The sequence below is a fragment of the Nicotiana tabacum genome, chromosome 7, assembly GCF_000715075.1.
Source record: "Nicotiana tabacum cultivar K326 chromosome 7, ASM71507v2, whole genome shotgun sequence".
Lineage (NCBI taxonomy): Eukaryota > Viridiplantae > Streptophyta > Magnoliopsida > Solanales > Solanaceae > Nicotiana > Nicotiana tabacum.
Window position 1 is genome coordinate 83,135,813 of NC_134086.1, and position 17,845 is coordinate 83,153,657.

Genomic DNA, 17,845 nt, shown 5'->3' on the forward strand with positions numbered 1-17,845 from the left:
CTGGTGTGATCGCACCTGCAAGGGTCTTGGCCGCAGGTGCGGCATGTGGTGCGCATGTGTGGAGATAGGTTGGGCTGGGCTAGGACGCAGGTGCAAGGGGTAATCCGCTTCTGCAAGCCCATAGGTGCGAGAAAGGCTCCAAAGATGTGGAGAAGATGGGTGTAGGCCATTTCTGCAGAATGGGTTCACGATCTGCAGGAGTGGCTCCACAGGTGCGGAACTTGGAGCGCAGGTGCGATTTCTAGGGACTAAAGTGATTTCCGCAGAAGCGAAGGATTATTTGGCCAAAGCGGTTCCGCAGGTGCGGATATTTGGCCGCAGATGCAAAAAGCCCAGGAAGTGTCTTTTAAATGAAGGTTCTGAGATTTTTCACCATTTCTAACATTTTGAGCTTGGGTTTAGGCGATTCATGAGAGTATTTTCGAGGGGATTCTTGAGGTTAGTCTCTTGTGCTCGTTTTGATTAATAATCTTGTTTCCCCATTTATTTTCCCGCCTAGTTTGTATGTATTTAAGGTGGAATTTAGGAGTTTGAGGCTAGGGATTTGGAGATATTGCTTTGAGGATTTGGGTGGCGATTTGATGTTACAATTTTATAAATTTGGTATGGTTCGGCTCGTGGTTGAATGGACTTTTGGGTTTTGTGACTTTTGTCGGATTTGGAGACGTGTGCCTGGGTGCCGGCATTGAGTCGATTTTTGACTTTTGATTAATAACTTCGTATTTTCTTGTAGAATTGATTCCTTTAGCCTTTGTTGTTTGTATCGTACTATTTGTGGCTAGATTTGGGGAATTTTGAGGCCAATTTGCGAGGCAAAGGTGTGTTGGAGTAGAGATTTGCTCGAATTAAGGTAAGTAACATTTCTAAATTTGGTCCTGAGGGTACGAAACGCCGGATTTTGTGTTATGTGATTGGTTCTGAGGTGACGCACATGCTAGGTGACAGGAGTGTGAGTGTGCACCGTAGGAATTGTGACTTTGTCAAATTCCATGGAACCGCGCAGTTGAATAATCTGTTGTTATCCATATATTTTCCCACGTATTAGAGAAATTGAACTGCAAATCATGCGTAGACCACGTGTTGACACTGTAGAGGCCCACAGAGGTCGTGTACTTGTTGAATTATCTGCTAATTGTTGTCTTGTACTCAGTCATAGTTTTACTTGCATATCATATCTCCGTCTCTTTTGTTCCTTGTTGATACATTACCTCATTCTGTTTGGGCTTTTCATGATATCTGAGAGCCCGAGAGATGTTAGCGACTGAGTTCGGTCCTGAGTGTCGAGCTGTGAGCAATATATGTATATATGTGGATCGGGTTGCATGCCGCAACAAGCCTTAGGCCTGTATTTATGTTGATCAGGTTGCATGCCTCAACTAGCCTTATGACTATATATATTTATGGGATCGGGTTGCATGCTACAGCGTTTTTCATTTATTTATTCCATGATTGTCTTGATATAGCTCTTGGGCTGAAGGAGCCCCTTCGGAGTCCGTACACACCCCTGGTGAGCGCAGGTACCTACTGAGTTCAAGTGTTGAGTCCGAGTATAGAGTGAATGCGAGGGCTGGGTGACTGTTGCCTTTAGAGGAAGCATTTGATTTCACTATTGTTGCACTTAGCTGCCATGTATCATTGTCTTGAAATTTCTGGAAGATATTACGCTCTGTTTCACTTAAACTTGTCATGATGTAATTAATTGGACTTAAATTGTCGAACTTGGAAGCATGCCTACTTTTCTATGTCAAAATTACAGAAATTGGCCTATAATTTGTAATGCTCGTCACTACTTTCAGTTCTTTATTTAGCCCTGTTACTTGCTGAGTTAGTTGTACTCACACTACACCCTGCACTTCGTGTGCAGATCCAAGTTTTCCGGACATGGTGGGTGTTGATTCTCTGCACAGTTAACCCTTCAGAGATTTTGAGGTAGCTGCTCGGCGTTCTTGCAGACCTTGTTTTTCTTTCTCTTTCCTTCCACTTATTGTATTTTTGGTTTCAGGCTATGCTAAATAGTATTTTCCCTATACTTGTGATATTTAGATTCTCATTTACTTAGTGACACCCCAATGTTGGGAGTTATGCGTTCTGTTTTGGATTTTCTATCATGTTTATGAGAAGTTTTACTATTTAAACTACTTTAAATCTATTTTTTTTGTAAAAAGTGTTGGAGTAAATTTGTAAATTTTGGCGTCCCTTGTACCGTGTTAGGTGCCATCATGACAGGCTAGTTTTGGATCGTGAAAACAAGGATGGCGAGCTAGCTTGGCCAAGTAGAGAGGTTATAGCCTGATTAGAGGACGCAATGGCTACTTTCCAAATTTACCATGAGATCCTGCCACATTAGTTGTGACTACTTTAATGCACCGTCAAGTGGTCCACGATCCATCAATCATATGTTGCCACCTGCTAAAGATGATGACCAGGTAGTGGAGTGCATCTAAATAGAATCCAGCACAGAGCCATAAGAAGATCTCGAGGAGGAGTCATAGTTTAATGATGACGAGGAGGTGTTTGAATAAGACCTAGAGGAGGAACTGAAAGTAGTGCCAGAAGAAGAGGAGGAGATGGGAAACGACTCAAGGGATGGTTATTAGATCTTGTTGATTTCCCCTTCTTTCCTGCTTTGTACCTTTATTCCTAGTTTTCTTTACTTTCTGAAAGGGAAAGTTGTCCAAGCCCATGAAGTTCTATGAATGTATACGGCAAAAATCAGAGGGTCCGATTTTGTGACCGTTGAGGAACCTCGTAAAGACCTCCCCTAAAAGGCTCGAAGTTCAACTTGGGCTCGACCCCAAAGGTTCTTAATGATCGACCTTGATGCAGTACAAATCAGCGGCTATGATGGACTAACGGGAAGTTCCCAAGGCGCGTGACTAAAGCTGACCAAGTCTATTAGGCTAGCTCAAGCCCGTACTGTGACATTAAATGGTTGTATCAGCTGTATATCATTGTAATAAATGCATTTGTACTATGTGAGGATTCCCCCTGATATATAAAGGGGACCCTTGTCATTTTGTAAAGAAGGATATACAATATTGAATACAATACAAGAACATTACCTGCTCTCTAACTTAAACATATTCCCTTGGTTTCACTACTTACATTTATTGTTCTTCATTAATTGTTCATTATTGGTCATAAAAAGCCTTCGTCAAAGCTCTCAATACTTTTAGCCCTTCATCAGCTATCTATAGGTCAGTATCGAGCTCGACCTCCAGGCCCAGTATAATCAGGCTCGAGGCCCCGATTCTCAGCCGCTCGATTTGCTTAAACACACTATTTTCAAATTCTTACCTTAATTTCTAGTCTCACACTTATCATATATTGCATAACAACTAGCATCAAAATAAATCACGTATTTTTAGAACCATAAAATCAAGTCTGATTGTAATTACCATTTTCAAGGTAAATAGTTTGGTGCCCACTGTAGGGCTAAAACTAATAGTGATTGTTTTCTTGCTGGTTTACTACATAACGCAAGTTATCTTTCACACTTCTTCTTATCCAAGAATCTTTGGTTTCAGGTCAAAATGTCTAACTCAGTGAATGCATATGAAAAAGACGGTCTTGAAGACCATGGAGAGATTGGTGTAGCCGTTCCAAGTGTTGGAGTACCACCACGAAACCTTGAGGACGCACCAGAGCGAATTCCTGTAGATGTGGTCTCACGTGGCCCAACACTCCGATATAAGTTCCCACACTAACAGGAGCGTACACTAAGGAAGCCAACAAGAAGCTCAAAAAACCCCAGCTCGGGAGGAATAAGAGGAGCGTACACTAAGGAAGCCTTATTTCCGGTACAACAGCTGGCAATTGCTCAACTGCAAAGCCGCCAAAAACCCCAAGTATAGCGGCCCCGGAAATGGCCCCTCAAACTGAATAGGTACTTGAAAGGTCAAGCAACAATGGGTCAGCAACCGACCCTGCTATTATGAAGATGTTCGAAGACCTCACAAAGAGGATTGAGTCGGGTGAAAAGATAATAGAAGCCAACGACAAAAAGGTAGAGACCTACAACTCAAGGGTCGACTAGATCCCGGGCGCACCCCCGGTCCTGAAGGGTGTTGATTCAATGAAATTCGTACAAAAGCCATTCCCATCAAATGCCTCTCCAAAGCCCATCCCGAAGAAGTTTAGAATGCCTGATCTCCCAAAGTACAATGGGACCTCGGACCCTAACGAGCATGGCACAACTTACACTTGTGCGGCAAAGGGCAATGTTGTGGTATCACAACCTAGCTCCAAATTCAATAGACTCATTAGCCATGCTGGCAGACTCTTTCATAGAGGCGCATGACGGTGCCATCAAGGTGGATACAAGGAAATCCGACGTCTTCAAAATCAAATAAAGGGAAAATGAGATGCTACGGGAGTTCGTATCCTACTTTCAAATGGAGCGGATAGAATTACAACCAGTCTCTAATGACTAGGCAGTGCAGGCCTTCACCCAAGGCTTGAATGAGCGAAGCTCGGTGGCTTCGAAGCAGCTGAAGTAGAACTTTGTTGAATACCCCGCCGTGACTTGGTCGGATGTCAACAACCGATATCAGTCAAATATTAGGGTCGAGGACGACCAATTGGGAGCCCCATCGGGCTCGGTATATCCAAGTAGACTCCTGGCAAAGGAGCCAGATCCAAACAAGGAAAGGTACCAACCATACACTTAAGATCAAAGAAATGCCCCAAGGCGAAACATACCCCAGAACGACAGACCGAGGTCAGAATCGTCGGGGACTCGTAAGTAGAGTCATATTCAATAGACACACAGGACCGACGGAGGCACCCCACATGTCGGAATACAACTTTAATGTTAACATTTCAAACATCGCATCTGCCATCAGTAAAATCAGAGACACCAGGTGGCCAAGACCTATACTATCAGATCCATCGCAGAGTGACCCCAACTTAGTGTGCAAATTTTACGACACACACTGTCCTAGGACCAAAGATTGTAGACAACTCTAAGAAGAAGTAGCCCGGATACTCAGAAAAGGTTACCTTAGAGAGTTCCTTAGCGACCGAGCCAAAAATCAGTTCCGGGAAAGAGAAGCAAATAGGAAGAACGAAACAAATGAACCACAAAATATCATTCACATGATTGTTGGGGGAATCAACGTCCCACAAGAACCCACTATCAGAAGAACAAAAATATCCATCACCAGGGAAAAGCGAACTCGAGGTTACATACCCGAGGACACTCTCACATTTAGAGATGAGGACATCAAGAGCCTGTCTCAGCCTTATAACGACGCACTGGTAATCTTTTTTCTTGTGAATACTTTTCAAACTAAGCATGTACTTGTGGATCCAGGTAGCTTGGCCAACATTATTAGGTCGAGGGTGGTGGAGCATCTCAGACCGCTTGACCAAATCGTGCCCGCCTCTTGAGTTCTCAACGGATTCAACATGGTGAGTGAAACAACAAAAGGGGAAATCACCCTCCCGGTCAACGTGGCCGGCACGACCCAAAATGCCAAATTCCATGTCATCGAAGGAGACATGAGGTAGAACGCCTTGCTCGGAAGCCCGTGGATACACTGTAAGAGAGATGTTCGCAGTGCATGATGTAGCACCGACATCGACGCCTTCAACATCGAAGGAGCCACATGATAATAAAATAGATAGCAATCATAAGACACATTCTCAGCTATACCCGAATAAAACAATCAATGGACCGTGCCGCATCCTCAGAGCAAACATTGAAGGCGTATCGAGGCTCGAAGCGCCATCGCCACTAAGGTATAACCATCTCCCTTTTTATTTACATCTTACACTAACTTTTGTGCAGGTGCTCGATCAATACAGTCGAAGCGCTATCCATCTCGATGATTTTAAGGTTTCAAAGAATACGTTGCACTCTTTTCCTTAGATTGGGTTTTATCCCAAGAAGGGTTTTACCGATAAGGTTTTTAACGAGGCAATATCTATATGCTACCTAAGGATAATTTTACCAGTGTTCAAGGCTTCTCTTCATTCAACCTCGAACACTGGGGGGGCATCCCCCTGGAAGATCACCTTCTCAAAGAAGCCAAGATGAGCCGAAAAGGGTCTCAATAGGAAAATGATATATCGGGCCAACCGGTCTAATGAACCGTGTCCGCATAGAATAATTGATCCCTTGATGGAAAAAACATGTATACTTGTACCAAGGAATAAAAGAATATCTTCTCCTCCATCAAAACGCTCTATGCATCAAAGAAGTACGCTATTTTTGACAAGAAACGACTTTAGAGCCAGAAATTTCCCAAACAGTCGGGGACTGACGTCAAAAACTTTAATCCATACGACCTCCAGGTCGGAAACTTCAAACTCGTAAGCCCTCAATGAGGCAACAACAAGTTTACAAAGAATGGCTCCAGAGCAGAAAAACTTTCGACGTCTCGGGGACTATCGTTAATTGTCATCCTATCGAGCAATCAAAAATTCAAGGTCATAAGACCCCACGCGAGCAACCTTGAGCCCGAAAGCCCTCCATGCGGCAATACTAGAAAATGTAAAACCTCTATGAGGCATCATCAACAATATAAAACCTCCATAAGGCAACACCAAAACTGTAAGACCTCAAGCAAGGCATGAACCATACTTGTACCAAGTAACCTACCTGTAAGACCTCGAGCAAGGCATGACTCATACTTGTACCAAGTAACTTACCTGTAAGACCTCAAGTAAGGCATGTTAAACTTGTAAGACCATACAAAAGGCATAATCCTGATCTTAAAGTTAAAGTTATATATTCAAACTTATAAGACCCTAAAAGGGCATACCATCGGTATAGATGCCGAAACTACCTCACTCAGGAACTAAAAGGCTCTGGCCAAACGCAATGACTCTGGTCACAAGGCTCCAGCCAAACTCACGCAACTCTGGGACGCCCGAGCATCGCTATAAAATCACATGCCTTCAATTACTTCGAAAATAATTTGAAAAACCCGGTTAATCAGGCTACCCTCGTCATAAGCAAAAAGAGCTTCGATCGTATCAACTCCAAAACAACAGGCTTCGAAACAATTTAGCTATCGAGCAAAACCTCCCGGGGTGCTCATTTATCGCTGCATAACAGCTCACAATCGAGGTTTTTATCGAGTCGTCGAAGAGTCGAGCGAACATAAAAACTACAAAAAGTCTTTAATGAGGAAAAATAAAGCCTACACTAAGAGGTCGTACCGACCTAACACGTAAGAGCCACTGTCGCCAGCCTACACTAAGAGGTCATAAAGACCCAGCGTGCAAGATCCACTATCGCCAGCCTATATTTAGAGGTCGTACTGACCCAACGCATAAGAGCCACTGTCGCCAGCCTATATTGAGAGGTCGTACCGACCCAATGCATAAGAGCCTAAGGGCCAACTTAATAACTTAAGGGTCAATGAGCTCGAGTTGAAATCTGACTCAAAGACTGAGCCCGAAATAGTTAACTAAAAACGCCTAAGGGCAAATGCATAAAAGCCCAGATGCTAGCCTATATTAGAGGTCGTACCGACCCAACACGTAAGAGTTTACGAGCCATACCAACAAGCCTCAAGGCCGAGTTACAAACCTAAGGAGTTTTACACAAAGGCCAATTCGTCTGGCTAATCATTGATAAAATGTCAAAACTCAAGACAAAGGAAGACATACACAAGAAAATAAAAATTCATGAAAGGAGAAAACCGAAAGATTTCATCATATATACACATGTATGAAATAATGCAAGGCTATAATTACAAAGTTCTCTAAGAACACTATATAAGGAATCAAAGAGAAAAAAAGCCTAGTCTATTTTCCCCTCTGGACTACGGCCCCATCGGCCTTTTCTCCACTATTTTCGGCATCAGACAAGAGGAATTTGGCATCATATTCATCGGCCTTGGCCTGCTCTATCTCTTCCGAGAGATCGAAGCCCCTAGCGTGAATCTCTTCGAGGGTTTCCCTCTGAGATTTGCACCGGGCATACTCATTGCTTCTGCTCTCTCAATCAGAAGCACCTCTCAACTTTGCAGGAATTTCAACAGCGTCTTTTAAGTAATTGAACAATTTTTTGTTGGCCTTAAACTGAATCTCTTCAGCTTCAACCTGGGCGTCCACAACCTCTGCCTTCATCTCCAAAAGTTCAGATTCGAGCCTTGCAATCCCGCTCGTCTAAACCGAGATGTTCTAACAGGCGTTATGGAGCTGCACCACAAAGACAAAAACCTTAGCCAGAGCGTTCTTCTTGGCTGCAACATGGGCATCTATCTGAGCCCTTAGCTTGTTACAGTCATGCTTGGCCTGGCCAACCTCACCCCAAAGGCGTTCCAAATCCTCTGTCTTGCCCTACATCTGAGGTATCAAAATATTAGTCTCTGAGGATAGAATAAGGAGCATACATTCCCTCAGAACAAAAGTTACTTGTTTCTCAAGGTGGCTCTCGTAGTTCAGGCTTTGACTCGCCTCGTACCGAAGGTTCCTCAATTATTTTCCCCTTTCATCACAAAGAAGCCTGAGGGATTTCTCCCCATCCAAGGCTTTACTTAACCGAGCTTCACAGCAGAGCAGCTCGGACTTAAGCTTGTCAAAAGCCTATGAAAAAGAAGCTCAATAGAAAACAAAAACGTAGAATCAGAAGATCAACAAAGTCAACCAAAGCTCACCATAGAACAAAGCCACTGAGCCTCCTCAAAGGTTGAACGTGCACCTACTGGCCTAGTCTCATCGCCCCCAGTTGAACCTATCTCGATTGGGGCATGGTCGCTCGAGACCCCGCTTGATTTAGGCAACCCCTGGTCTCGAACATCCCTCGAAGTACCTTCGACGGGGGGCGAGGACGGCTGTTGAACACTTGTATCCCTCGAAGTACCTTCGGTTGGAAACGAGGACGACGGCAATAGAGGAACCACTTTTCCATGGCTAGAAGCCTCAGATACCGCAGGATCAACAGATACATCTTCTTTGAACCTTCGAACAAGGCTTGCCTCTCTATGAATAGTCTCGTCCTTTGAGGACTCCTTTTGTTTTTTATCAGTCATCGACCCCAAAATTGACGATTCTTCCTCCTCCCCGAGGGGGCACGGCCTCATCTCAAATAATTCTCCAATGCCTGTGGTGACAGAGTTAGTACATACAAAAAAGAAAGTACCTTTGAAAGCAAGCCACACATCACGTACCATGATGTTTTTCCTCCCATCTACCCTTGGCCAGTTCTCGCCATTTACGCTCATCGCAAGTCGAGCAAGCTGCCAGTTTCCAAGACCAATCCGCCAGGTCGAGAACCTCGTGTGGCATCCACGGGATTGATGCAGAAAAGAAAAGAAAAAGAAAGCATCTTTGTAGAGTCCGCCTCCACCATAGAATGCATAAGAACACAAGTGTACCACTTACGTGTGAAATTCCATTTCTCAAGAAATGGAAGGGACTCTGGGGATAATATCGATAGTCCACACTCGTACAAAATGACTCATCCACCCTCGATCCTCGTTTTCTTCATTGCTGACAACAAAGGGTCTGGTGGGTTGGCATCGCAAAGCTATCAGGCCTCAACAATGAAAGGTTCAGTACAACCTGATAAGATGGCTAAGGGTGAACTCGAGCCCAGCTTCTTCCACAAAGAACCTCACCACCAGCACTGTCCTCCAGAACGATGGGTGAACCTGTGCTAGGGTAGCCCGATATCGTCGACTAAGTCAACCGTGACTCTATCGATAGGAACCAATGTGAAGGGGTACGTTTATACATATAAAAGCCCCTCTATATGAGCCGTAATGTTCTCTTCCAGGGAGGGTACATGTAGTACCACCTTTTATCCCCATCTGTAGTCTCTCATCACTGCCTCGAGGTGTTACTCTCCTATTGATGAATAAAGCCTTGTTGCATGATACCAATGGCATTCGACATTGGGAGGCCTCTCTAGCAAAAGGTCCCTCCTCGAGGCAAAGCGTCTCAAGATTGACTCGCCAAACGTCGGTGGTGTACCACCGATTGAGTGGGAAGAAGAAGCGGAACCCTCCTCTTCTTTATGAATGGATCTAGGCGTGGAGGCCATGACTATAATATATCATGAGAAGGAAAATAAAACTCAAGAAAAACATTGAATTAAAATGATGAAAAAGCTGATGCAAGGAAAAAGAACTCTATGAAAAAGCATAGCGGCTCAAAATAGTGAAATCCTCAAAAAAGAAGGAAATAAACTCATATATAGAGCAAGCAGTGGCTGTCCACCTACCCTACGAGGCCATTAATTCTGACTAGGCCATTATCACTTTCAGGGAGATGAACCGGCAGGATCACCTCAATCATTTCATGACCATGTCGTACGATTAACACTGACGTACGACGTTCGAGGGATCAAAAACCCCCGCATCAACCTATCCTTGAGATGGTACCCGATCTCGAGGATCTCTATCAAAATGAAAATAGATTCTAAGGAGCTATCGATATCAACTAGCCTCGAGATGGTACCCGATCTCGAGGATCTATGTCAAAATAAAAATAGGCTTTAAGGAGCCATCAATATCAAACTAGCCTCGAGATGGTACCCGATCTTGAGGATCTATGTCAAAATGAAAATAGGCTCTAAGGAGCCATCAATATCGTTCTAAACCTTGAGATGGTGCCCGATCTCAAGGATCACTGTCGAAACGAAAAATAAGCTCTAAGGAGCCATTCATATAAACCTAACCTCGAGGTGGTGCCCTATCTCGAGGGTTTTTGCTATTGCAAGTGTAGGCCATCCACCCGATTCTTTGGCCCTCAAGCTACCTGAGCCCGAGCTAGTTCTCATTCGAGAATTGCTAATAAAGCCTTAGAGTTGTTTTCGCTTACAGATCAAGTGAAACGCTCTCTCAATTACTTTAGTCCAGGGGCCATCCGAGTCCAGGTGTATTCTCATCTGGGGTCTATCTATAACGCCTTAGGGCTATTTTCACTCTAAGTTCAAATCAAGTTTTTTAGGCCACCCAAGCTCGAGCTAACTCTCACTCGGGGACTATTTGTGAAAGTCTTAGGGCTATCTTTATTCTTATGTGTTTGAGAAAATTCTCCATAGAGGACTATCAACAGGGCCTAAAAGGCTAAACTGCGTCCTAAAATTCGAAGCCCTATTCTCACTCAATTCAAAGTCAGGGGTCTCTGTGGCCTAAGTTTGTATCAATTCAATCTGGATTCAGTCCAAGGAATGGCAAAGGGTTCTAGGGAATATCATATTAACCAATCAGGAACCGAGGGAATACCTACACCCGGGCCTAGCATTCGGACCGATGGTAGAGTCATGTGCTCAGATTCTTCACAAATGCAAATAAAGGGAAACCCAGCACAAATCAGAGACAAATTGAAGAAACATTTGTATTAATAAACGATGATTACAAAAGCCCACAAAGGGTCCTTACACATGCTTACAAAAGCCACAGAGGGTCCTTACAAAGAAGCAAAAAATAACGGCTAAAAGTCTAATCTACTCTCGAGGGTATATCCTTGTAAGCGACATCTTCAAGAACCATTTCCTCGGGGGCCTCATCTCGATCTTCCAAACGGCGTCTTCAAGGATCTAGAAGAAGCAGAAAATGATGAAGAAGAAGCAGAAAAAGATGAAGAAGTGGATGGGTGAAAGATTTGGCGAGTATGGGTCTCGCCAGCACCACTATTGGGAAGCCACTTCTTGAGACATTGCACCGGTGTGGGATGAAAAAGTTGGTAGATGGCACCACCTCACTCCATGGAAAGCAAAAAGAGTGAAGTGCCACACTAGGTTGAAGTTAAGAGAGGTGAGCAGCAGTCTATGGTCCACATATCCTCTGATACAAAGATAATTTGAGATTCCTCTCTCATTAATTCGGGCCAACAACAACAACAACAATAAAAAACCAGTGCGATCCCACTCAGTAGGGGAAAGCTCTGAGAACAAGCCATAACATAACCGGCGAGAACACTACCGTATGACCTTACGGCCACGGGCTTTAAACATGTGAAATAGAGTTGGATGAGGATAAAGAAAAGAAAGGAGTTAAAGGTTGTTGAAGAATGACTGAATGAAGTTTTTATTCAAGAAAGCTTCAATTTATAGAAAGGTGGCAGCATAACCGACGGCGTAATCAATGCCTTTGGGAAACGTATCGACATGCGCAATCAATGTTTTTTGGGGAGACGGATCGGCGGCGATATTATCGCTTTGAAAAATAAATCGGCACTACATTGAATGCTTTTGGAAAGATGTACCGATGGGACGCCTCAGTTATCATAAAAGCTTACGTCATAAGCATAATGTCATCATAAGAGGCTCGAGGAGATCGGTGTCAAAATTGTTTCTTATTATTTTAATCTAAGAAATGCAAGGACTATCTATATACGGAAAAAATCAAAGAGTCCGATTTTGTGACCATTGAGGCACCTCGTAAAGACCGCTCCTAGAAGGCTCGAAGTTTAGCTCGGGGCTCGACCCCGAGGGTTCTCTATGATCGACCTCGACACAGTACAAATTAGCGGCTATGATGGACTAACGGGAAGTTCCCAAGGTGCGTGACTAAAGCTGCCCAAGTCTATTAGGTTAGCTCAAGCCCGTACCGTGGCATTACATGGATGCACCAGCTGTATATCTTTGTAATAAATGCATTTGTACTATGTGGGGATTCCCCCTGATATATAAAGGGGACCCTTGTCATTTTGTAAAGAGGGATATACAATATTGAATACAATACAAGAACATTCCCTGCTCTCTAACTTAAACATATTCTCTTGGTTTCACTGCTTACATTTATTGCTTAAATTTATTGTTCATTATTCATCATAAAAAGCCTTCATCAAAGATCTCAATATTGTTAGCCCTTCATCGCCTATCCATAGCTCAGTATCGAACTCGACCTCGAGGCCCCGTATAATCAGGCTTGAGGCCCCGATTCTCAGCCGCTCAGTTTTCCTAAACACACTATTTTCAAGTTCTTACCTTATTTTCTAGTCTCACACTTAGCATCTATTGCATAACAACTACCATAAAAATAAACCACGTATTTTAGAACCACAAAATCAAATCTAATTGTAATTACTATTTTCAAAGTAAACAATGAAACAGTGGCAATCCTTAATCCCTCTTATATCAGTCTAAATTATCAATGAAAAACAAAATTTCTTCAGATCTAAATGTGTCAAATCTAAATGTCTGTCAAATATCTGCACTTTAGGCCTACCTTCGGCAATGAGAGGCCCACACGAATTCTAGGAAACGCGCTAGTCTCAATACACGAATTAATTGCTTTGTATGATTTTTTGCTTGTATAAATGAAGAAATTGACTCTTGTTTCTTTCTCTTTCTTCCCATTTTTCTTTTGTTTTATTATTACCCCTAAAAGAAGAAAGAAATTTATTTTGTTGAAATTTGTTTTGTGTGGACCAAAACCCGAGGAACCACCATACAATCTAAGGTCACATGGAAAGATGTCAGCTACAAAAAATCCGAGTGAACATACTCTTGTCATAGCCGATAGCCCGGGGAAATCGGGGGAAAAGGAAGATACCTGGAATAATGAACACATTGCCAGGATGGCCTAGGAAATGGAATCGCTAAGGGAGGAAGTGCATCATATCAGGGAACTAGCGCATCTGGTCGTAACAACGCTTCCTCAACCACTTTGTTTCCTTCTTGGGATTCAATCCCTGATCATTATCCTCCCACATCACGCCAAAATAACAACACCCCAACTTCAGTTCCTACCCCTCAATTCATACCTTCAGTAACCCCCACAAACCACCGAATCCCCTTGTCCATACTCCTTACATACCGTAGTACGTTCAAACACCACAAAACTCGCCTATCACCACCAATGCAACTTACACCCCACCTCGTGACGGAGTCACTTTTTCCACTAACCAACACATACTTGTGGCACATACCGCCGCCCATGAGCGATATGTTCTTCATATATATGCCATTTCTAAAACCTACCTTCATAGCAACTGTCACGGTCAGGGTGCCTTATGAGATTGACCAATACGCCGAGATGGAAAGGGAGGCCAGATGTAAGGAATAAGAGTAAGTATTCGAGCAGCTGCAAATCTTGAGAAAGCAAATGAATAACCTCTAAGTTTCTCGAGGAAGTGAAAGTTTTGACTACGAGGATTTATGTATTCATCCGGATGTGGATATGCCAACAGGGTATAAACATCCAAAGCTTGATATCTTCGATGGGATGGGTGATCCCCACGCACATTTGAGGGCATATTGTCACATGCTAGTTGGAGTGGGGAGGAATGAGAAGCTATGGATAAAGTTATTTATAAGGAGCCTGATGGGAGAAGCACTCACCTGGTATACTCAATAGGATCCGCGAAATTGGAGAACATGGCGAGATATGGCAGAGGAATTCATGAATCGCTTTCGATTCAACACAGAGATCACTCCTTATTGGTTCATGCTGGTAAACTTTCCAAAAAACTATCCGAGCCATTCAAATAATATGTACGTCGGTAGAGGTTAGAGGCCTCCAGAGCGCAATCTCCATTAGACGATAGCAAATTAGCCAAGTATTTCATTAGACCCCATAAAGGGATATACTTTGAAAAGATAATGGGAATGATGGGACAGAAATTCCCGAGCTGGTCACGATGAGAGATATCTTCAAAGATGGCATAAAATCTGGTAAAGTACAATCCATGTCAGCACTACAAGTAGCCAGAAAGGCCATCCAATTAGGGTCAATCGGTAGTGGAAAGAAAAAGAAAGAGGAGGTCTCAACAGTCGTCCCTTACTATTATCCCAATCCATATCACGGAAACACTTCCTATTACACAAACAATCATTCACCACCACCCACTTACGCTCTAGTCTATAACACCTAGACATATTATCATTCTCGGCCATAATACCACCCTTCTCAAGCCAACAACAACCCAAACCCACAACGACCATATGCTTTTGTCCAAACTACTACTCACCAAAATCGATCCGCTTATGCACCACGCCCTCGTCCCAACTTTGAAGAGAGGGGTCCAAAAAATTATACCCCGATTGCTAAGCCTCTGGCCCAATTATTCTAGAGATTGAGAAGAGCAGGATTGATATATCCAGTTGATGGAAGGGTTCCTCGACATGATACTGAAGATTGCTTTAAGCTGAAAATGAGATTGAAACACTAATCAAGAGCGGAGCTCTTCAGACCACTTCGAGGCTAGCCAATGTGAATCACAATCTACTGCCAAATCACCAAAACCAAGGAGTTAACATGCTCCTATTGGACGAAGAGTATAACCTAAATGAGACAATTATCACTATAGGAAATGTAGAAGCCTCTAGAATCCCTCCTCAAAGGGCTCAAATGATTACATTACAAGTGAAACCTATAGTGACTGCTCAGACTTATCAATGACAACCTCCTGTTTCTACATGAGACGAATAATGTTGGGAATACAAAACCATCCCATGGACGTAACAGCAAAACTGAAAGGCAAAAATGATAGACTCTATCGCAACTCATGGTACGACTAGGTCCGGAAGATTCTGCGCTCTTGAAGATGTCAATCGAGGGAGCTTTGGAAGAGAGCAAACTCAAAGGAGTAACATAACAAACTGAGACCGCAGAGTTCTGGAAGAGAATGTCGACCAAAGAGTATTATGTGGGGGAGCAGCTGAAGAAAACTCCAACATCGATATCAATTATGGACATGTTAATGAGTTCTAACGGTCATAATGATGCCTTATTGAAAGTACTAAGTGGGGTAATCTTGCCAAGTAACACCATAGTGAGGTGCTAGCCGCGATAATTGGAACAATGGTCAAAGAAAATATGACCACTTTCAGAAGAGACGAACTTCCTGTCAAAGGCACAAGTCACACCAAACTTCTCCATATAACTATCAAATATGGGGACAAAGTGGTGTCCCGAGTGTTGGTCGATGGAGGGTCTATAGTCAATATTTGTCCTCTCTCCACCCTACATGAGTTAGGAATTCATTTGAGGGAAGTCAAGGAAATCCATCTGAGGGTGAGGGCCTTTGACAGTTCACAAAAGGATGTTATTGGAGAAATTTATTTGGCCTTGCAGATCGGGCCGATCAAATTTCCCATACTGCTTCAAGTAATGGACATCTCTTCTTCCTACAACTTGCTTCTAGGAAGGCCTTGGATACATATGGAAGGGTCCGTCCCATCCACTTTACACTAATGTATGAAATTTGAGCGGGGATGTCAGGAGATCGTGGTCTACGGCGAATGGGGTCACTCCGCTTATTTGGAGCATGTGGTTCCATTCATTAAAGGACTAGATGGCATTGATTTCCATGTAGTGGAAATCATGCAGACTACTAAAATGGAGGAGATAGAATAAAACTTGGGAATTCAGTCGCCGTAAAGATCCAATATTTCTATGAGGGAGATGATGAAATATGGATACAGGCCATGAATAGGGTTGGGAGCCAGGTCGGACAGAATCATAGAGCCAATTTAACCTAACAGGCAGAAAGGAAGGGTCAGCGTAGGATATCAGCCTCTGTAAGGGAAAGCTCATATTGTCAGCTCCGAGAAAAAGGTTTGTGTGCTAGAGCATGTTTCATGTCCGGGTCAATGTTTAGTACCAAAAGATGATATCATCGATGGATGGGAAAGTTGTTTGTGAATATGATTGAAGAATGTCGTGAAGGGACTAACATCAAGTCACCGACTATCAGGGATGCCGAACCAGGGGAAGAGCTTTGGAAATGGACCGCCAGTCCGTCTTTGGTTCGCCAAGAGTCTTGGTATTATGGAACTGCAAAAGTTTTCTTTTGAAAAGCGCACGGTCAATTGAGGTCTGCACCGTGCCTGTACCTTTTTGTCATTTACCTCTTTTGAATGCTTAAGATATTCCTCTTTTGATGAAATAAAAAGAATCATTTTCCTAAAATATTGCAACTTTATTTACAGCTTCATTTATAATTAGCTTTTTTTAGTAATCAAAATGCCAAAAACTCGCGTTCCGCAATTGTGACATGTAAAACAACTGTCGAGTGTGACCAAGACGAGGAGTATGACAAAAGTATGAAGCCAGAAAATCTCCCTAGGAGATCAAACAGCTGGAGAGTCAAAAAAATCCCAACCTCAAAGAAACAGAAGTTGTCATTCTTGGAAGTGAAGAAGAAATAAAAGAAACTAGAATTAGTATTCATCTAGAAGCCGAGCTGAAAAAAAAACTAGATGAGCTCCTCCGGCAGTATATTGATGTGTTCGCATGGTCATATGATGATATGTCGAGATTAAGCATTGATATCGTCTTGCATCGACTGCCCACCGATCCTACCAGACCTCCAGTCAAGTAGAAACTCAGGAAATTCAAACTCGATTCTAACATGAGGATAAAGGAGAAAGTGACCAAGCAAATAGAGGCGAATGTGGTAAGGGTCACCAACTATCCAAGTTGGATGGAAAATATCATCCCAGTACCCAAGAAACACGGAAAGATCAGAATATGCGTGGATTACCGAAACCTCAACAATGTTAGTCCAAAGGATGATTTCCCTCATCTACTAAATATCCATATCCTTATTGACAACTGCGCTAAGCATGAACTATAGTCGTTTGTGGATTGTTCCACTGGGTATCACCAAATATTGATGCACGAGGAAAATGTAGAGAAGACAACCTTTACCGTACCTTGGGAGTTCACTGCTATAGAGTCATGTCGTTCGGTCAAAAGAATGCTGACGCCACCTATATGAGGTCTATGACGACCCTTTTTCATGACATGATTTATAAAGAGATTGAAGTGTATGTGGATGACATCATCACAAAGTCTCGAAAGAGTTCAAAGAAAATGGATGATTTTTGAGGAAAATTTTTGAACACCTGAGAAGGTACAGTTTGAAATTGAACATGGCAAAGTATGCGTTTGGAGTCCCCGTTGAAACGTTGTTGGGCTTCATTGTAAGCAGG